At 36.6% G+C, this 21,636-nt stretch overlaps 1 protein-coding gene across 3 annotated transcripts in view; it reads right to left on the reverse strand.

Moving 5' to 3' along the window:
• LOC131439674 (alpha-mannosidase 2) overlaps nucleotides 1–21,636 on the reverse strand; it is a 370,256-nt gene that overhangs the window by 255,387 nt on the left and 93,233 nt on the right. For 2 of the 3 annotated variants that reach the window (XM_058610992.1, XM_058610988.1), the window contains one exon: nucleotides 5,959–5,992. The exons of the other annotated variant lie outside the window; for it this stretch is intronic. The gene's annotated coding sequence lies outside the window, so the exon portion shown is untranslated. The remainder of the gene's footprint in view (nucleotides 1–5,958; nucleotides 5,993–21,636) is intronic. 3 annotated transcript variants of the gene reach the window in all.

The following is a 21,636-nucleotide window of genomic DNA, read 5'->3' on the forward strand; positions in this document are numbered from 1 at the left end:
GAGATATCAAAAAATAATTCAAAGTTGAAATTTTCCAAAATGTTTGGTATGATTAAGGAGAAATTCCATGTCAAAATAAGGAGCACAAAATTCTAAACACATGAATGGAACGAATTATCGCACAAAGCGTATCGTGCAAAACCGACACATAGAAGTACGGAATTCTTTCAGTGCTTGAGGAAGACATATTTGTGCATGTTGTTCAAGACGGTCAATTTAGTCATTCAATTTTCAATTTAATAATTGTTCATTTTTTGTTACTGATTTTACTTTGTTACTGATGATTTTTTTAAATTCTTATGAATTTTAAATTATGACTCATACATTGCTATATATTTGAGATACAACAATTAACCAAATATGTTTTGTAACTTCCCAATAGGTGCCCCAGAAAAAACAAAAATACGATTATTTTGCGTTATAAGTTGGAAATATTTGGGTTCATTTGATTGTTCGTCACCATCATTTTACTTACAGTATCACGAGAAATGCAATTATTCCAAATTTTTTGTGAGATTCGCTATAAATGTATTTCTATTATGTTTATCTTTTGTATAATAAATAAGTACATATTTCGCTCAAATTATAGAAGCATATTCCGAAGTGTTGAGAAGCACGTCAGATGTTTCGTATTCACATTATCCAGTTATGTCTCTGACATTACCCACCCGATATTTTTGGATGCCAAATGTCCAATGGACATATTTTTTTGAGATAAACCAGATCCCGACGTTTCAAACAATACAAAAAATGCAAAAAAATGTTCAATTTCGAATTTTTTCTATGTCCCAGAGTTGATCTCCAGCAATAGTTTTTGTCGAGGTGAGGTACAAATCTCTAAATATCAAGGGGAACGTGCCATTTGAGCCAATTTGTTCTGATTCCTGATTGAGCACGTCTGCTTTACGAAACTAGAGAAGACCCTTTTTTATTGGCATCCTAATAATCACCCCTTCATCAGGAGCTACGAAAATTTAGTAAGAATTCGTTAAATATGTCAGTCTTCGAGGGAGGGGTAGGGTCTGAATGATGAAAAAATCATCATTTTTGCGATATTTTTTTCAGAATTATCGTTCAACAAAAAACAATTAATATTTTTTTCATGATAAAAAGCATCATTCGAACAATATTTTGTAATTTTTTCGTGGAAAAACATTGAGAAATAAGTCGGTGAAGAGGTATTTTTTGAGAACGCTTCTTAAAAATCATGATTTGCGGTGTCCACTGTATCTCAGCGCAGACTGATAAGAAGTCAACTAATCAAAGCAGCATAGATAGAGTAGAAGTTTTTCTAGACCCCAACGTTTCTGTTTGATTCTTTTAAAATTTTTTTAATTTTTGGTGGTTGCTCAAAGTGAAAACTACGATTTTTCACGAAAAAATTCGCCATGTTTTTATATGTAGAAAGTTGAATGACGATGGTCACGGACTTTCAAAACCTGCTTTCGAGAAAAACGCATTCTAAGTTTTTTGTCTATAAAATCAATGAAAACAATTTACTACTCAAGGGTGCCAGTAGGGACTAATATTTTCAAAAAATCATATATTTTCTTTTATAATTTGTTATAATGAAACATTTCAAGAATGTTTTGTCAAGTTTTGAGGTCAATCGAAGCAGAAGTCTTGGGCCTGTGTGCCGAGCTCTTACTTCTTCGCAGTATGAGATAAGTAATAATAAAAACCCATAACTTGCTGAGTTTTGTTCCGATAGGCATGAAAATTTCACAGTATATTCTTGAAATACAAAGAAAAAAATAAATGATTTTTCAAAAGTGTTAGACCCTACCCGCCCCTTAACATACGTTAATTTTATAAACTTTGAAATTCAGTTCGCTAATTCGCAGTAATTCCAGAATCGGAAGTCGGATCCAAATAGAATTCAATAACGTTATATGGGAAAGTATAAACTCTCATATGAATCTAGTTTTGTGAAAATCGGTTCAGCCAACTTTGAGAAAATTAAGTGAATATTATTGTCACCTACACACAAAGAAATTTAGTAACCCTGACGAACTGATTCGAACTGGTATATGACAGTCGGCTCTCCGGGCTTCGGTTCAAAAGTGAGTTTTTACAATAATTGCTAAACTTTTCCATATGAGAAAGGTAAAATATGAACTATCTTTGAAAAGCCGATCTCAACAGTATTCTGTATTTTTTACTCGCAGTTCGTCCGACAACACTGTTATTGTTGTAGGAAAATAATGAATGATTGTAGGGCAACGCTGTTCAAATGAAACACATCCGATTCGATTGCCCCAGTAATGTAGCGTTTACACTATTGCTGGTTGCCAGCATGCTGGTGCCAGTGTACTGCCCTCTTAGGATAAAAACGTTCAACGGTGGTCTTTCGTTGGTCCAATACGTTGGATCATTGGACCACAGTTGAACGCTTTTTCCTAAGAGGCCAGTACACTGGCACCAGCATGCTGGCAGCCAGCAGAAGTGTAAACGGGGCATAAACCACTCATGCACATTATCACACACACATACACACTCACTCACCGAGAGCATGAGAAGCAGCAAGCCATGGTCGATTTAACTCACTACTACAACTAAAAGATTCAGAAAAGCACGTGTTGCTGCGCTACTTTTATGTATGTTTTCACAAACTACCACAACTAAACGACTCCGGAAATCGCTAACACTGAATTTAATAACGAATAATACTCTGAACGACGCTTTTACATCCACCACTCTGAGTTTTCACGGGGAAACAAAGGAACGTCTCAGCAGAGATGCCAGATATTTTCATATAAAATCTATATTACCATGAATAACAAATCTGTAAATATCTGTATTCAAAATAAATTCTAATTTTTTTAAATACAATTTAAAGATAATTTTACTGCAACATTTAATAGTTTTAGAATGAGGAATTCAATGAGCGTTCAATACTCATATCTACATAACTCATTTTAAAATGACGTAATTAAATATATGTAATTTTTCATCAACAATCGGAATAAACATAACAGAATTTCTATAGCATATACTTTTAAAATGTGGAACTTGTAAGCTCACGTGAGGTTTCTGCGCTTAACGTGCAACCTTAAGTCATGTCATCCAATTCTAGCAATTATGTTTCGTGATAATCAAATACCTACTTAATTTTAAGATTTTCTGATCAATTCGTGATTCGCCCATTGATTATGACACTTTTATCTCGTCACTGCTACCTCGGACAAAAATGTTTGAATTATTTTCCTATTTTTACGGAATCTGTATAAATCTGCATTGAATTTGGAAAATCTGTATTATGTATGCGCATGTAAAAATCTGTATAATACAGATAAATCTGTATAAATGGCAGCTCTGCGTCTTAGCACGATCACCATAATAGTCAGGGCACACACTACACATTTATATTCCTACTATACCAACAAATAGCACGATTTTCACGACATTTCAAACATATTTTAAGGATCAGTTGAAAAAATACCGCCATTCACGCGCAGTGTTTCCAAATGCGATTTCGTATGCACATGAATTACCATTGCATGCAAACTAGAACGCAAGCGATTGTAGGGCTGCTCGAAGTGACGAACAATTTTTTTTATAAAAATTTTTTATTCAGACCTTTTAGCGTACAAGATTTGCATGGCCAATTGAACCTTGTTCTTGTTAGATGAAAATAATCTTTTACTATTAGATCTCGTTTCCCATTTTATAGGGGAAGAGGAGCTTCCATTTCCATCTAGCGAGGATTGAGGGGCACTTTGTTCGTGGCTCAACTTATCATCCATTGCTTCATCGTTGGTGTTGTGAATGGTTTCCGTTTTCTTTTTATTTTCCTCATTGTTCGCAGTGTTGGGTTCGTTGCTAGTTGCTGTAGATGCGCCTTGTTGTACATTGATTGCAGTTGCTAGTTGGTTTGATGGTGAAAGCGTTTTTGAAACAGTTTAGTCTTTAGTTGAATATGTCTTTTTCGCAGTGTCAGTGCAGGGTTGAGTGTAGTGAGCAGGTTGTTCACAAAACTGGCATGTAATTAGCAGATTTTCATAGGTAACCAGCGTTTTACAAGGATGTTTCCCGCCATGATCACAAATTATGTAAGCTGGAATTAGCTAGTAATTCTTGGTCTTGAATGGCGAGTATCAGGCTTTTTTAGTTCGTATTTGCTCATTTTGAATTTACTATTGTTGACTTCACTGCATTGTCTTAGCTCTTATCGTCCCGACCGTAAGCGATTTTCGTCTATGTTGGATGAAGTGTAAATGCGAACTGTGGCGAATAGTTACTTGTTTGTTAGATGTTTGTGTTCTGTGTTCTAGTTTAATAAAATATGTTCCTACTTATTCACAAAATTACTTCAAAAATGAATGGTGATGGAAAATTGAACATGTGGTTGGTGCAGGATGCATTATTATTATTACCCAGGAGTTACATTGTATCAATGAACTCTTATTATTATTTTTTTTTCTTTCTTCCATGGCTCTTTTAACTCACTGCACTTTATTGGAACGCCCCGGTTGTCCTGACAATAGCCAGCAGATCAGTAGATATGGGTGTAGCCGACGTCTTGAACAGAAAGCAACGCGACGAACCACGACGATGGCTTCGAGCTTCACTTGCTTGCCGTATTTATTGTTATTATTTATAATAATAATTTTAAAAAGAACATACTTTCGATTCTTGCGATATCAGTAAACCGGCTTATGTTTATCAACAATTTTTCATAATTTTTTTTCCTAATTCCCAACGGCTAATCGAGAACAGGGTTGAATCCGAACACCAGGACCAAAAATAGAAGTTCAAGTTTTATCAATTCGCACATGAAACTGAACCATAATTAAGTGCAAAAACTGAAACACTCTGATTGATTGATAATATACTAATTTTGATTTCGCTTGCTCAGGGGACGTGTCGATGCAACCCTGCCGCAGCAAGAAACTCCGGAGAACGGTATGAGTCGGCGTCCTTACCCGTTGTTCGTCCCTACGTCGATCAATCCACCGCTTCGATAATTGGTACAACGGTGTCCTACGGGTAAATTCATACGTAATGATATCGCCACTAAGCGGTCGAACGGTCCGAAGAGTGCGGACACTTTGCTTTTGTACCCATTTCTGGTCGCTGCCGATCCGCCAGCAAACTGTTGCTGATTCCTGGAGATAGCGCGCGGTTCAACGCTGCGACACTTCTCTGTACCGAACCAACACACTTGCGCAGAAGACTGGGTAAGATTGATGTTTTTGATCGGTCATCCTACTTTCATGTTCTGTCTGGTCCGGAATAACCCCCGTCCCCCCTTTCCCACCAGCGCTCAGGAGTAGTAGGACAACCCAGAAAAAAACATCTTTGAAAGCGATGGAAAAAAAATGGCAGACCTCTAGGCGGGGCTTGTCATTTCGAGTTACGATGTGTCGTCCCGATTGTTACCGTACCGCACGGTACGGAGTGAAAGATTTTTATCCATGCAAAATTTAGTTTTCTACGGTCGGCCCCGGGTACTTTGTAAAGAAAAAAAAATGTAATGGCCACACTAAATTGGACTGTAATTGTACGGCGAGTGAGCTGGGTAATCTATCCGACAGATCACCGATTTGAACATTTGAGCCGGGCTTCGCTGAACCACACAGGATGTGGTAATCTGATGCTTTAATGTGAGCGAGTGTGTGTGAGAGGAAGGAGAGAAGGGGATAAGGTTTTATTACGTGTTTTTTTGTTGTTGCTGGTAAGGAACACAAGAGATGCCAATGTGATCCTGTGGTGCATATTTTAATGTCTGTTGGGAAAACCTGTCCTGCGATAGTCACAATTTCAATTATTCATCCAATGTGAAGTTCGATCGAACCTCGCTTGATTATTTTATGCTAACGGCGAAGACGTGGCAGTTAGAGTATGGAAACATTAACGCAATCAATTTTCAAGTGCACAATTCTCGAGTGACTTTTAACTGAATTCTACCGGCTCTAACCCTCCCAGATCTTTTTAGTTGTATTGAAATGTTCTTACCAGGTGTATATATATTCGGGACGAGTTGAATTCCCTGAAAGAAAAAAAACAAAAACAGTTGTAGTTAGTTTTTAAATTGGTATTGGATCCAATGGCTCTGTCCAAAGAAACAATTCAAGTTTTATTGTGCGCTAAAGTAATCTAAACTTTCCATGAAACCGCAATTAAAATTTACAGGGTACGTTTAAAGTAAATTCAAACGTAAGGTGGACGGGCCTGGCGTGATGAGTAAGACGATAGTCTTCCACGCTATCCATCTGAGTTCAATTCCCACACTCGCACATATCGGACCAAAAGGTTTAAACCTCTAATATCGATAAATGATGTCAAAAATTTGTAAACATCGAAATGAAATATTGTTTCGCCAAAAGACATTTCACTAATTCTGTTCTAGGGCTATTGTGCCAATAGTCATCTCATTTGTAGAGCCGCCATGTTATTTTGCAGATTATTCGATATAATTGTGATAAAATTGGATAAAATGTCTTTGATTCGGCTCTAAGAAGCAATACCGGATAAAATAAATAGTTCAATAACTGTGCAATGCCTATATTCGATGTCAACATTTCATAAGGGCACATAAACCAATGAGAGTTTCTCTTTGTTTACTTTCTCTTTTGTGAATATCTCCTTAATTTTCACGTGTACCTACAAAGTATTCGTGTAGAATGAAAGACAATATCCTCATGTTTCCAACAGTACCAAATATGTAACGATCGTTTGTATAATAACGCAGATATAGTCAAAAGAGAAACTAAACAAAGAGAATCTGTCAATTGATTTTAGGCCCTTTTGAAATGTTGACGTTGTATTAATCTTATCCTTACTATCAATCTATCGAACGGAGACAGCAGATCTCACTCTACCAACACGGAGAACCCACAGATCATGAAATTACAATATTGCAATTGTTGTTTCACGCACTGCACTATGGTCCGAAACGGGAAATTAGCGTGACAAAAATATTTTCACTATCAAATATTAGTTTTTTGTAATTGGTGTCTTCACAAAAGTTGTTTGTAATCAAATGGCGCTCCTTTTGATGAAAAATGTTACTAGGGTGGTCCTCGTTTAGATTGAAATCTGAAATCTAACTTTCCTTACTGAACTCAAAAATGATTTTGTTGTACAACAAAGTTGTAGGAAATTTTATTTTGAGCAACTTTGCCGAGAAAAGCATCTCTGTAGCTTTTCATTTGATCGAGTTACATCAATTTTCCCGAGTAAAAGTAGGGTGGCTCCTGAAAAATCACATTTTTTGTTCTAACTATTTTGTGAAACGTTGTACGAAAAAGTTTTCTTCAGAAGAGTTGTTGTACTAATTATTGCGCATAGTTTTGCTTAACGAAGCATTTTCATATGAGCTACCAGTAAAAAGTTATGATTATTTTTTCATCAAAAACTAGTCAAGCTTCAAATATCAATATTCATTAGATGCCAGATCGATAAAAATGTATCCTATGTGGTTCCTTAAAGGTCATAATACAAATAAAAATTTAAGAGAAAATTGGAAGGGTGTTATTTTTTTAACTTGTTTAAATTAGTTTTGAAAATACCTTCAAAAAACTCAGAAACATTGCATAACTCTTGAACGCCTTAACGTATCAACATACTTTCTTCAGAAAAATCATAGTATCAAATTAGTTCTACAAGTGTTCCATACATTGTCCTTTCGAGAAATGAAACACACACAAACTACAGCCTAAAATACATTGGAGAACAATTTTAAATAATTTATTACAAAAAAACTACTTCAATTGAGTTTGAGCAACTGAGGATTAGAGATACTGTGTAATATGATTATTCCGAACTAGTTGGCCATGATGAATCAATGAGCAGAAATTTTCATGATCTCGACAACCATTCCAACAAGCTGGTGCAAGTTAGTAAAATGCGAATATTTTTATCCATGTCGTGCCGAGACGCCTATGACACTGGTCCTTCTTTCTCACCTACTTGTGTACCGAATAGCCTGTAAAAACCGGAAAACGATGCACAATGAGTTTTGGTTCGAATAAATTTTCTTGGGTTTCAGGAAGTGCTTTAAATTACAACAAATCTATTTTCGGCTGTAGTTTTTGTGTGTCTCATTTCTCGAAAGGACAATGTATGGAACACTTGTAGAACTAATTTGATACTATGATTTTGCTGAAGAAAGTATGTTGATACGTTAAGGCGTTTAAGAGTTATGCAATGTTTTTGAGATTTTTGAAGGTATTTTTAAAACAAATTTAAATTAGTTAAAAAAATAACACCCTTCCAATTTTCTCATAAATTTTTATTTGTGTTATGACCTTTAAGGAACCACATAGGATACATTTTTATCGATCTGGCATCTAATGAATATTGATATTTGAAGCTTGACTAGTTTTTGATGAAAAAATAATCATAACTTTTTACTGGTAGCTCATATGAAAATGCTTCGTTAAGCAAAACTATGCGCAATAATTAGTACAACAACTCTTCTGAAGAAAACTTTTTCGTAGAACGTTTCACAAAAAAGTTAGAACAAAAAATGTGATTTTTCAGGAGCCACCCTACTTTTACTCGGGAAAATTGATGTAACTCGATCAAATAAAAAGCTAGAGAGATGCTTTTCTCGGCAAAGTTGCTCAAAATAAAATTTCCTACAACTTTGTTGTACAACAAAATCATTTTTGAGTTCAATAAGGAAAGTTAGATTTCAGATTTCAATCTAAATGAGGACCACCCTAGTAACATTTTTCATCAAAAGAAGCGCCATTTGATTATAAACAACTTTTGTGAAGACACCAACTACAAAAAACTAATAAATGATAGTGAAAATATTTTTGTCACGCTAATTTCCCGTTTCGGACCATAGTGCACTGGTTGTTTCAACTAAAATGTTGTTGATTTAATTAATACGAGGTCTGTTCAAAAAGTACCCGGAATTCTCATTTTTCTAAAAAAATATTTATTTATTCGTTTACATCTATATGGTCCCCTTCAAAGTAATCCCCCCTAGATATAATACACTTATGCCAGCATTTTTCCAGTCTTCGAAACACCCCTGATAGTCACTTTTTGTAATGCTCTGTAGCACTCTCAGCGATTCTGCCTTTATCTCTTCAATCGATGAAAAACGCTGTCCTTTCATGGGTCTCTTCAACTTTGGGAACAGGAAAAAATCACACGGAGCGATATCTGGTGAATAAGGAGGTTGGGGCATGATTAAATGATGGTAATGCGTTTGTTTTTTTGATCAAAATTCAGCAGTTTTGGAACGAATTTTGCTGCCACTCGTTTCATGCCCAAAACATTTGAAAAAATATGTTGGTATGAGCCAACTGATATGCCAACTTCATCAGCAACTTCTCTAATAGTGATTCGGCGATCATCCATAATCATTTTTTCCACTTTTCCCACATTTTCATCGATTATTGACGTGCTGGGTCGACCGGAGCGTTCGTCGTCTTCAACGTCTTCGCGGCCATCTTGGAAACGCTTATACCACTCGTAAACACTTGTTTTTTTCATAGCAGACTCACCGTAGGCTCTCTATAACATTTCGCACACTTGGTTACACTTTATTTCATTTTTCACGCAAAATTTAATACAAATTCTTTGACTCTTCAATTCTTCCATTGTTTAAACTAACAAAAATCGCCGAGCTCAAAAAAACACGTCTACACCAGCCGCTGCAAGACAGAATGTAAGCAATGAATACAGCTGAAAATTTCACCATACATTAGGGACATATGTACCAACACAATAAAAAAAAATTTGACCACCGGACCCTCCAGACGCGCGCAATTGAAAAATTCCGGGAACTTTTTGAACAGACCTCGTATATCTGTTGATTTGGTCATAAACATTCGGGTAAACGAAATTGCTGTTTTCAAAAATACTGTCACTTGGTGAAGGACGAAGACAGTAAACAAAAATCCTCTCCATTTCACCAGAAACATATTATATTGAAAATTTCCAATGACAAATGAACGTCATTTGTGTCAGTCACGTAGTGGCCGTTTGATTTAAGTGAAAGGATGCAGAATACCATGAATTAATTGCAAAACAAGTTTTCCATGTACTGAATGTGAGTAAATGTATTTTCAGAATGCCAGTAATGTATGTTCGGGCAGTTCATATCAATGTAATTAAAAACGCTTAACGTATCACGCCTAAAAATAGCTGCTAAAGAGAAGTAATAGTATCTTCCAGCGAGCCATTCTACAAGTGGAGGAAAAATTTTTTAATGCCTTTGTGAACGTTTTTCCGGATGAATTCTTTCTTGGGAATTTCAATCTTTTGTTGCATTTTAATATCATCAGTATGTTTAGTGATAAAACTAAAAGCAGCTTCTTAGGCAAAATTACGTTGTTCAAGCGGTAAACGATTAGCTGCCCCCGGAGAGACTAACAGTAAAATAATATTTATTGCAATAGTTCAAAAAACTGAATAATTGTTTAAAACAACTGAGATATTGTTTGCTTTCATGCATACAGGTAACTTTTCTGGGATTGTGTCATTGCTCAATTGCACGAGTGACACCGCATTGAAACGTTTCATTTCTCGGTTAGGGTGTATGTCATTGCTCAATTGTAACGTTTCATTACTGATTTGTGGTGCGTGTCTTTGCTGGGTGTCATCGCTAAACTGCCAGCACGATAAATAAAAAAAGACAGTTAAGTTAACACAACAATCGATAAATTGTACCGAATTTCAACCAATTAAATTCAGAAAAATAACAACCATCTTAGTTGGTTTTAGATTGCTGGCTTTTGCGTGAATGGTTTCCGTACATGAGATGACTACTGGAGCTGATATGAATGAGGGTAACGCTATGCTACCGAATGTCATCCAGGCGAATTGTTATTTTTTCTTGAAACTAGTTTCGAACATTATTTTTCAGTACACCTAAACCACCTCTTACGGAATAATCGGGGGTTCATAAATCGAATCACGACGTGAAAAAAGTTTACGTTATTTAAAATATTCAACGTAAACAAGTTTTTCTTACGTTTATTGCTGGATTTACTGTAATGAATAAAGTTTCCAAAAACCGTAACAAAATAGATATTTTCTGAAACGGGATTGACGAGTAGATGTTAGAAAACGATAGTGGAAGTAGTTTCAAAATCCAAGCTAGGATTTCCGGTTCCGGACGATAATTATCGAAACCACTAACAAGATGGATATTTTCGGAACGGGTACAATGAATTAGTGTTGGTAAACGAAGTTTGGATTGGAAAAATAATACAAATTGTTTACAATTCAATTCTTTTCATTTATTTTCGCTTATTCTTCTTCTTCTCTTAGATAAAGAATCACCCAAGAATGTCGAGCATAGCGTGATGAGTAAGATAGTCGTAGCGTACCTGGGTTCGAATCCCAATCCAACGCATTGGGCCAAGAATTTTTCTGACTCGCGAGGCGATTGACCCCGATGGTAAAAAATATATAATGGCAATAAAAAACTTGGAATAGATAATGTCAGAGACAAAACCACGAGATTGACGTAGGACTGCATTCGAGATGTGTTCAAATATTAACTGATTTGATACCGGTTGACCATTTAAGATTTTATAGTCCTGAAAAGGACCATTCGGTTTCGGAAGATTGCGTTTGTAATCTAGGATTTAGATCGGCAGTTTACGACGGATTTCTAAATAGTCTTTTTACGTTACTTTTGGGGTCCTGAAGAGGATAGTTAGTGGCTTTAGAGTGCTGGAAAGTACTATTTCGTTACGGATGATTGTTTGTATTCCAGGCGTCATTCCAAGCCATTTGTATGTTTGAGCCTTGACCAAGAAGAAATCATGGCATAAATAAAAGGTATTTTTTTGCTGGTATCTTTTGGCAACACTGTTTTTGATAGATCACGCATGAATCGTGTCTTGTGTCATTGTCAAACTTGTTCAGTTTGATCTTTAATAATTTAATTATGAATCGTCGTTTGGTCTATAATTTAATCATGAATGGCCGCTGCATAGTTGGAGATAGATTCACTTTTTTATCGAGAAATTGTGTTCAGTGGCGAAGCACATTTCTGGTTGAATGGATGAGTCAACAAACAAAATTGTCGCATCTGGAGTAAAGACAAGCCAGGAGCATTGCAAGAAGTACCAATGCATTCCAAAAAAGTCACTGTTTGGTGTGGATTATGGGCCGGTGGCATTATCCGTGAAATACCGGCCGATATGTTGTAGAGAGTTTGCTAAAATTGGACCTTGCGTCTGAGCCATCTAAAGCGGAGCCTTGGCCAATATTTGCAAGAAATCATCTTCAAACAATAAGTTATAATGATCGTTCTATCGATTCCAAAAAGGATTTCATAAATTTTCTCAAATTTTTTGTGTTTTGTTTTAAATAAAATCCTTTACCTCTTTAAAAAATTACCCTTTATAATCGTAACACAAGTCGTACAATCACTCATATATTTCAATATTTCATACATCTCAATATTTCAGTGAAAGAAACTATCAAAATGCCACGCGGGATTCATTTACGGTTTACAGAAGGGCGAAATTGTGGAATTCTGTACGATATTAGGCACTTCGAACATATTTCTCGAACGCGATGCAGCCAAATGCTAGCTTTATTTGCGCTCGTTTGGTGCACAAAGCAAATCAAATTATTCTAGATTTGCACTAAACTGCTGATTTTACCTTCGATTTACAAAGAAGTAATCTTAATAGTTCTTTAGATGACATTTAGAGCTATTAGAACGGCTGATTTTGTACATATAATATATTCCCATCGTTTTTTTTTTTCTTTAATGAAGACGACCAGCAGCTGGTCGTGTTGTGAAATTTTCAGTTGAGCATAGTAAAAAAAGACGTAGTTCTACGTCAAAAAGGTACACCCGAAGTGGCCATCTTGGATATGGAAATGACTTCAAAAATCGTTTTTCTATATTTACTCATCTAATCCGTTTCGAAAACACCCTATTGTAGGGGAACCGGGATTAGACCGGAAACGGGGATGGGGAACCGGGATTAGACCGGAAACGGATCAATGGGAAGTCAAAGTAAAGCAAAGCCTTGGTATTGCATTCCTTTTGTGGAATTTTACCTTCTGGTTCAACAAACTTCACAGCCGATTGAGAGTACAGAATCATTGCATGACTGGTCCTATTGACACTATGAATCATTCCAGGTCGGGGCTCGAACATGCGACAACTGGCTTGTAAGACCTGAAAGCATCGTTTCTCGAGGCGAACCCATCAAACTCGTTCCAAAAATTGCCCATATTGTAATGATTTGTTGCGAATATTGTAACATCGGAAACTGCCATCTAGAATTTCGATTTCAAATATCATTTCTCGGTATATTTGCTTGTATGCGGTCAGAGCAAATGTTTCCATATTATAAGGATACCTCTTTTAGCGAAGTCGGTTCGTAAAAAAAGTTGACAGTATTTGGGATTTACTCCGCGAAAAGAGTTACGTGAGTAAAGGTAACGTAAAAAAAGTTTACGTAAACGGTGATGTATTTGTCTAGAAACCAGAGGCATTATTGTGAAAAACTGATTGCAAATGTATTGCCACCGGAAACTGCAACTATTTTCTATCTTTCTGCAAATTAATAAATTTCAGAACAGAAACTTGGGTCGACGAAATTGAGCATCGAACGAAATCAGCGATAGTTGAATAGCGTAAATTCAACTATTGCGCACATAGTTTTTTTTTACCGGAGTCGTAGCATGTGGCCAATCGTTGTCGCGATGAAGAATTACGAATTTAGGCCTTTTTTGCAAATTATTACCATTTGGCCATTCTCTATGTAAAAATATACCAGGTGTTTGGTTATTAGTGCGAGTTCTTTTCAAGCGATGTTTGTTCAAATCGCCTGGTTATTTGGAGATTTATACTGTACGCCCAACGCATTGAACCTTCAACCCAGGACGTCATTTGTCAATAGTAAGCTAGTGCCATATTCAGTGAAGAGAACATGTTGAAATTCTTGCCAAGGAAAAAGCATTTGCGGGAAGTGTTGATTTATTAGGTCTAACAACGCTCGAGAACGCTACAGTGAAAATATTAACATCTGAGATTGACAGTCCAAATCTGTTGGCGCAACTGAATGCAAGTATCCAAGCTCGGCCTATAGGCAGATCGGAGCTTCAAAAAAATTTCCCGTTCCGGTTGATGTGTTCTTGTTAAAACGAGTTTTTGCCTTTCTCATATAGAAAGGTTATGCAATCACTTGAAAAACCGACCAGTGAAAATTGGCCCGAAGGGCCAAGTGTCATATACCATTCGACTCAGTTCATCGAGCTGAGCAATGTCTGTGTGTGTGTGTGTGTGTGTGTGTGTGTGTGTGTGTGTGTGTGTGTGTGTGTGTGTGTGTGTGTGTGTGTGTGTGTGTGTGTGTGTGTGTGTGTGTATGTGTGTGTATGTGTCAAATAATCTCACTAGGTTTTCTCGGAGATGGCTGAACCGATTTTGACAAACTAGGATTCAAATGAAAGGTCTCGTGGTTCCATAAGGAATTCCTGAATTTCATCCAGATCCGACTTGCGGTTCCGGAACTATATGGTAAAGTGTGTTCAATATTGTACACCGTCACTTAAACCGGTGAAACAAAAAACGTAAAAATTTTTCTAAACTGGTCTCAAAACTACACAAATCGATAGTCATTATCAGTAGGCAACTAAACAAACCGATTCCGGCTATCCTGGTTCCCGGTATCCGGTTCCGGAAGTACCGTAAATAGTGGTCATATATACCAAAATGGATCTCACTCACATTTCTCAGCGATGGTTTGACCGATTTCCACAAACTTAGATTCAAATGAAAGGTCTTCCGGTCCCATACGGAATTCCTGAATTTCATCTGGATCCGACTTCCGGTTCCGGAATTATAGGGTGCGTACTAGAAGAGTTTGTGTGTCATGTTAGTTGGTGGCCGTACGAACCGACTTCGATTATACCGGTTCTCGGGTTCCGGTGCCGGAAGTGTCGTTCTCTTAAGGATGGCTTACGCAATCAAAGCACTGTTTTCTTCTGTATGTTATGCATAAACAATCACTTGGTTTCTTTCAAAAATCGAAGAGAAAATTTGAATAGAATACCACAATATTATATGTACATGAGAAAGGCATCATTACACCACTAGGTGGATTAAAACAGGTTTTTTCATTTATTTTAGTTCAATGTACCTGCCAGAATTGTTCATAATCGACTGATACAGGAATTGCGATGAAATCCATGACGCTTCAACTATGTATAAATACCCGTACTGTAGACAAATTGTTAGGCTTATTATTTTACCATTTGTTTTACTTGTTCGATGCATGTTGTTTTTAATATGTGTCGATAAAAACAAACAAATATTACCTAAAAATTCCTTTGTTATCAAATAAAAAGTGCTGTTGAATGTCATCGAATTCTTATCGAACTTTACGGGGAACTTACTCAACGGTCGTTGATTCAAGCGATATCAAAGTGATAATTTCAGTGGGAAAGACAAATGACGCAGTGGTTAACACAACAAAATTTGAAGCTACCGAAGGCAATAGTCAAACTCTAAACCTAATGGTGGAGAGGTTAAACGTTAGTTATCAAATCAGTTCCAATCGTCTACATGTCATTGGAAATATTCACGAGGTGGAAAAATGAGATCCTCATGAGCTGAATAAAAAAACGAAATATTTCTATCTCAACCAGAAAACCTGTTTTAATCCACCTAGTGGTGTAATGATGCCTTTCTCATATCAATCATACTATCATATATAATACCGTGAAATTCTTCAAAATAATTTTCTTCGATTCTTAAAACAATAACCGAAATCGGTTTGTTTAACCGTCTACTGATAAAAACTATCAATTGGAAAAGATTTGAGGTCGATTTAGAAAACTTTTTACGGCTGTTCGCTCTTTTCAGTGATGGTATAAAATTTTTAACACACTTTACCCTATATTTCCGGATCCGAAAGTCGGATTGTGATGAAATTCAGGAATTACGTATGGGACCACAAGACCTTTCATTTGAATCTAAGTTTGTGAAAATCGGTTCAGCCATCTCCGAGAAAAGTTAGTGCAAAAAACGTTACATACACACATACGCACATACACACACATACACATACATACACACACATACACACACCTGCACACACAGACATTTTGCGTACTCGACGAACTGAGTCGAAAGGCAAAAAAAAAATTTTTTTCTTCGATTCTTAAAAGAATAACCGAAATCGGTTTGTTTGACCGTCTACTGATAAAAACCATCAAATTGGAAAAGATTTGAGGTCGATTTAGAAATTTTTTTAAGGTTTTTACCCATTTTCAGTGATGGTATACAATTTTTAACACATTTTACCCCATATTTCCGGATCCGGAAGTCGGATCCGCATGAAATTCAGGAATAACGCATGGGACTACAGGACCTTTCATTTGAACCTAAGTTTGTGAAAATCGGTCGCGCCATCTATGTGAAAAGTTAGAACACATATTTTCTTTTTTTTTTGCACATTTTACCCCATAACTCCCGAACCGGAAGTCAGGTCCAAATAAAATTCAGGAATTTCTTATGGGACCTCAAGACCTTTCATTTGAATCTAAGTTTGTGAAAATCGATTCAGCCATCTCTGAGAAAAGTTAGTGCACTTATTTTCACAAGTCGACCACTGCGACCCCAATACGACATAACCTAATGATACTACCCTAGTTTTAAGTTAGTCGGTAATTAAAATTAGAAAAAGCCCTTGGCATCTTAGAGCTTAAGCAGTGTGCCTTAAAAACTATATTATTGAATTTAAAAATAGAGATTTCTTGTACTACGAGTTTCTTAAACCAGAAGAAACAGACATTGAGACATGAGAAAATAGTTTAGAAGTTAATCGATTTTTGTGCATAGGACGCAAAACCTTTTTTATATACTTTTTGTTTCGTCTTCGAGTCGTCAGTGCATAACAGTTAATATTGAACTGTTATGTCACTCAGCAGCACAACATAAACCTTTAAGCAGATATCAACTTGGTACTACTTGCAGAACACTTTATTAGTTTGCGGTTTACTTTGAACTGCTGAGTTGCATAAAAGTACAACATGAACAGTTATGCACTGACGAGTCGAAGACGAAACATAAAGTATATAAAATGGTTATTAGGGTGCCAATAAAAAAGGGCATAATTTCACAATTTCGTAAAGCGATAGTGATAAAGCACATCAAAAAAGTCCTTATGCAAATTTTGAGCTAAATCGGGTACGGGCAAGTGTCAAAATTCTGCCTAGCGATTTATGTCAAGCTGCTGAGTGGTATGGCAGTTCAACATAAACTGTTATGCAGTGATGAGTCAAAGACGAAACGGAACCTCTTCCTAATCCACCTAGTGGTGTGATAACACGTTTCTCTTGACGTTCAAACAGTATTATTAAAACATATTTGTTTCATTAGGATTATTTCGGACACGAATTCAGGCACAAATCCACTCCGATAGATTCGGGTCTTTCATGAAAGCGGAATATAGAGCTTACGTTGCATATCCGACAATATTCTCGGTAACAAATGTATCAGTTTGAACTTGATCATTAGTCTCTTTTTCGGGGAAAATCTGCGGATAGAAAAAACGCGCTTTGTCGGTTACGTCACTTCATCGATTATATCTTCAGAACCCGAAGTATATGCAACTTAATCTTCGAACTTCCAATAGTAGCTCTCAAACCAGCCTAGAATTGACAAAAAGACATCTCTGAGAAAGTTTAGCGACGGAAAAAATGCGTTTTTTCGGTTACGTCACTTATACCATTATACAGGGTAGGCCATAATGCATTTGTTTCTGAGCTAAATATATGAAAAAACATTTTTGTTTATTTACATTTCAATTATGATTTATTTAGGTCCAATGAGATATTTTGCAGTTATATTTAAAAAATGATATCACGTAAATGGCCACCTTTGGCCTTGAGTACAAAATGTTTCACTCGTTATGGCCAATGTTTCGGTCGATACGGCGGTGATTTAACGTCGTATGTTGTTTTTGAGCTGAGCTATGGTTCTTGGCTTATCAGAGTATACCTTAGATTTCAAATAGCCCCAGAAAAAGTCTGATGGTGTCAAATTGGGTGATTTTGGGCCAGTCAAAATCATCGTTTTTCGATATGACAATGGTCGTAACAAATCGATTGTTAGTCAAGCTGTATGGCATGTTGCACCGTCCTGTTGAAACCAGTAGCCATTCAAATCATTTTCACGAACAAAGGACTTCAAAAGAGCAGAAAAGTTAGTCATTTGGAGATGTGGCGAGGATCATGGAAGTAAGCGGAAGATTTCTCGGAACTAAACCTTCTAAAGGGTGATTTTTTAAGAGCTTGAGAACTTTTTTAAACAATAAAACGCATAAAATTTGCAAAATCTCATCGGTTCTTTATTTTAAACGTTAGATTGGTACATGATATTTACTTTTTGAAGATAATTTCATTTAAATGTTGACCGCGGCTGCGTCTTAGGTGGTCCATTCGGAAAATCCGCTTTTTTATCGACAAATTTTGTTCAGCGATGAGGCTCATTTCTGGTTGAATGGCTACGTAAATAAGCAAAATTGCCGCATTTGGAGTGAAGAGCAACCAGAAGCCGTTCAAGAACTGCCCATGCATCCCGAAAAATGCACTGTTTGGTGTGGTTTGTACGCTGGTGGAATCATTGGACCGTATTTTTTCAAAGATGCTGTTGGACGCAACGTTACAGTGAATGGCGATCGCTATCGTTCGATGCTAACAAACTTTTTGTTGCCAAAAATGGAAGAACTGAACTTGGTTGACATGTGGTTTCAACAAGATGGCGCTACATGCCACACAGCTCGCGATTCTATGGCCATTTTGAGGGAAAACTTCGGAGAACAATTCATCTCAAGAAATGGACCGGTAAGTTGGCCACCAAGATCATGCGATTTGACGCCTTTAGACTATTTTTTGTGGGGCTACGTCAAGTCTAAAGTCTACAGAAATAAGCCAGTAACTATTCCAGCTTTGGAAGACAACATTTCCGAAGAAATTCGGGCTATTCCGGCCGAAATGCTCGAAAAAGTTGCCCAAAATTGGACTTTCCGAATGGACCACCTAAGACGCAGCCGCGGTCAACATTTAAATGAAATTATCTTCAAAAAGTAAATGTCATGTACCAATCTAACGTTTAAAATAAAGAACCGATGAGATTTTGCAAATTTTATGCGTTTTATTGTTTAAAAAAGTTCTCAAGCTCTTAAAAAATCACCCTTTATATAGTTGAGAATCATAAATAGATTTTTTTTCAACTGACTCATAAATAAAATAGTGAAAAGTATAAATTTGATGAATTCTCACTACGATGAAAGCCATGCGTTACCATACCATTTATAAGAGTCCGTTTCCTAATCAAATGTCATAATATTTGCTTTACTGAAGTGCAAATCGTATTCCTCCTTTAAATGTTGCTTGTCCTGACTAGAGTTCTACGTTATGGTTTAAATGACATAATTATGCAAATACACGTATCTGATGCAAACAGTTACAATTCATTGAAGATTTATGAATATACAAGTCTGTTCATGCTCTAATAGTTTTTAACTGAAAGACATCAAACCGGATACCTGTTGATACTCATTTAGAAAAAAAACGAGCATGTTTTTTTCAAATCGATGATAACTTCCTGACTCAGTTCCTTTCCACATCTGTTCAACTTTAGCACCAAATCAATTCAACAGATTTCAAAACGACACTAAAATCGAACTCTCGAAACATTAAATGTCATGTCGAATGTTGAAAATGGCTTTCATTCATTACCTGGTACTGCCAGTTAGATTATTTACCCACCAATCAAAACAGTTCTTTCATCCGGAAGTCCAATTAGGAAACTTTGATGTTGTGGTGGCAACACGAGCGGAAGTGGTTTTTTTCTTTTTCTTTGTTGCTCCTTTTCTGTGATTCATCTATCCCTACAAGGCAGACAACGATGTCAAATTAGCACAACAAAGAAACAATTCGTTTTTTCGGACAGAGGAAGTGGTGCTCCAATGAAACGAATTCGAAACGATGTGGTTGAATGAATAATCAACTTGTTTCAATGAGACAGATTGATTTTCGAAGCGTTCTTCAGTGTATGATCTAAGAAAATATCCTTAAAACATTGTAGCTCGAAATATCACTGAACATTATATCATTGTGAGCTTTTGCTACTCGTAGAACTGCTCTACCATTGAGCTACCCTCAAGAAAACCACATTTCCGAACGAAGACAATGCATAGTCGGTGAGATTAAGTGTATATTAAAGTCTCATGCAATTGCATAGGCACTGGATAGTAGAAAAATAGATATGTCGGCGATTTACACCGTGAGCTTCTGTATCGTACACTAGGACCGATCACGGAGCGTGGCAGGAGCGACATTCGTATGGAAGCGTACTCGCTTTACCGGTTGGACATATGCAAGTGCTTCACCCAACTGTTTGATGGTGGTTCCTCATTGAATTTTCAAGCACACACGCAAAAGTTCATATGTTCATCGCCTTCGGAAAATCCTTATGAATAATTTATTTCAGTCGCCTTTCAACTTTTGCACACCAAGTAGAAGCATCTAATGAATGTGTAAAATTAATTCATTGTATCCTATTTCGTATATTTTATTATATGGCAGATCACGGGATGTTGCTTTCTGGTGCCTTATCCTACCATTGCTGAATAGGTATTTCAGACACTGTACTGCTGACAGCACAGACAAATTGGACCGGGGTTTCTGCAAGAACGAGTGATCGATCATTTGTTGATTATGTTTCCTGGACTCTTTGGGAATAATGATTCCACTTGTTTTCTATTTTTGACTATTGTGAGACATACCTTGTGAGAGACATGATTCGTTATAATAACTTCTTTTACAAACATTTCTCTTTAAAAAAAGTTATTTCTGCATCTAGTTGTCGATATTGAGTTTGGCTCGATTGTGGCCCTCTGAATCCCATGCAAAAGTTTGATAAGTCATTGTCCTTTCGTTAAGCAAGTGAAGCGTCAATATTTCCTCTACTTAAAATCTATGTTAAATATTCCAACCTTTACCGTTTTACCAAGTTAATCGACTCAAATTTACCAATTAAATAACTTTGCAAAAGAAACAACGTGTCAAAATTTTGCTCACGCATCGTAAAAATCCGAGCTTTGAAGGCCATTAAACAAACCGCCGAAATACACCGAATAGAGTGACCAGCTTTTGCAAGTAAAACGCTATGCTCCCTGTCCAAGATGGCGCAAGTAAACTATGAGTGTCATCTAAAACTGTACACCGAACTAAAAAACGAGCCGCCTAAATTAGGTGGTGAATGTAGAGTAAAGTTAGACAGAACCTATGTCTAGAAAGATTTTACGAAACATCGTGGACAGGAATATTACACGGCAACTGGAAGATTTTCAAACATATTAAGGTTACAAAACCGGTTCGGTTAGCCAAGACATTTCTTATCTAACAGGCAATGGGGAGTTGTAGTAATATGATTCAACTCTTCGTCGAACTCGAAATTTTAGCCAAGAAATTCGACAAGGAATACAATACGCTAAATGGTTCGCCAAGAAGTTTTAAGATTTGGCAAGTGATTTGTGAAAGTTCAGTTTTTCATCTTTTTCGACACCACAGACTGTCAAATTTACAAAAAACCTGTTCACCTGGTTCACCTGAAGGTTTTTTGTGAGGCCATTTGGTTTTTAAGGAATGTTGTTCTTTTCGAAATATCGTGCCATTTGTGCACTG

Source organism: Malaya genurostris, chromosome 1, assembly GCF_030247185.1.
Source record: "Malaya genurostris strain Urasoe2022 chromosome 1, Malgen_1.1, whole genome shotgun sequence".
In the NCBI taxonomy this organism is placed as follows: Eukaryota; Metazoa; Arthropoda; class Insecta; order Diptera; family Culicidae; genus Malaya; species Malaya genurostris.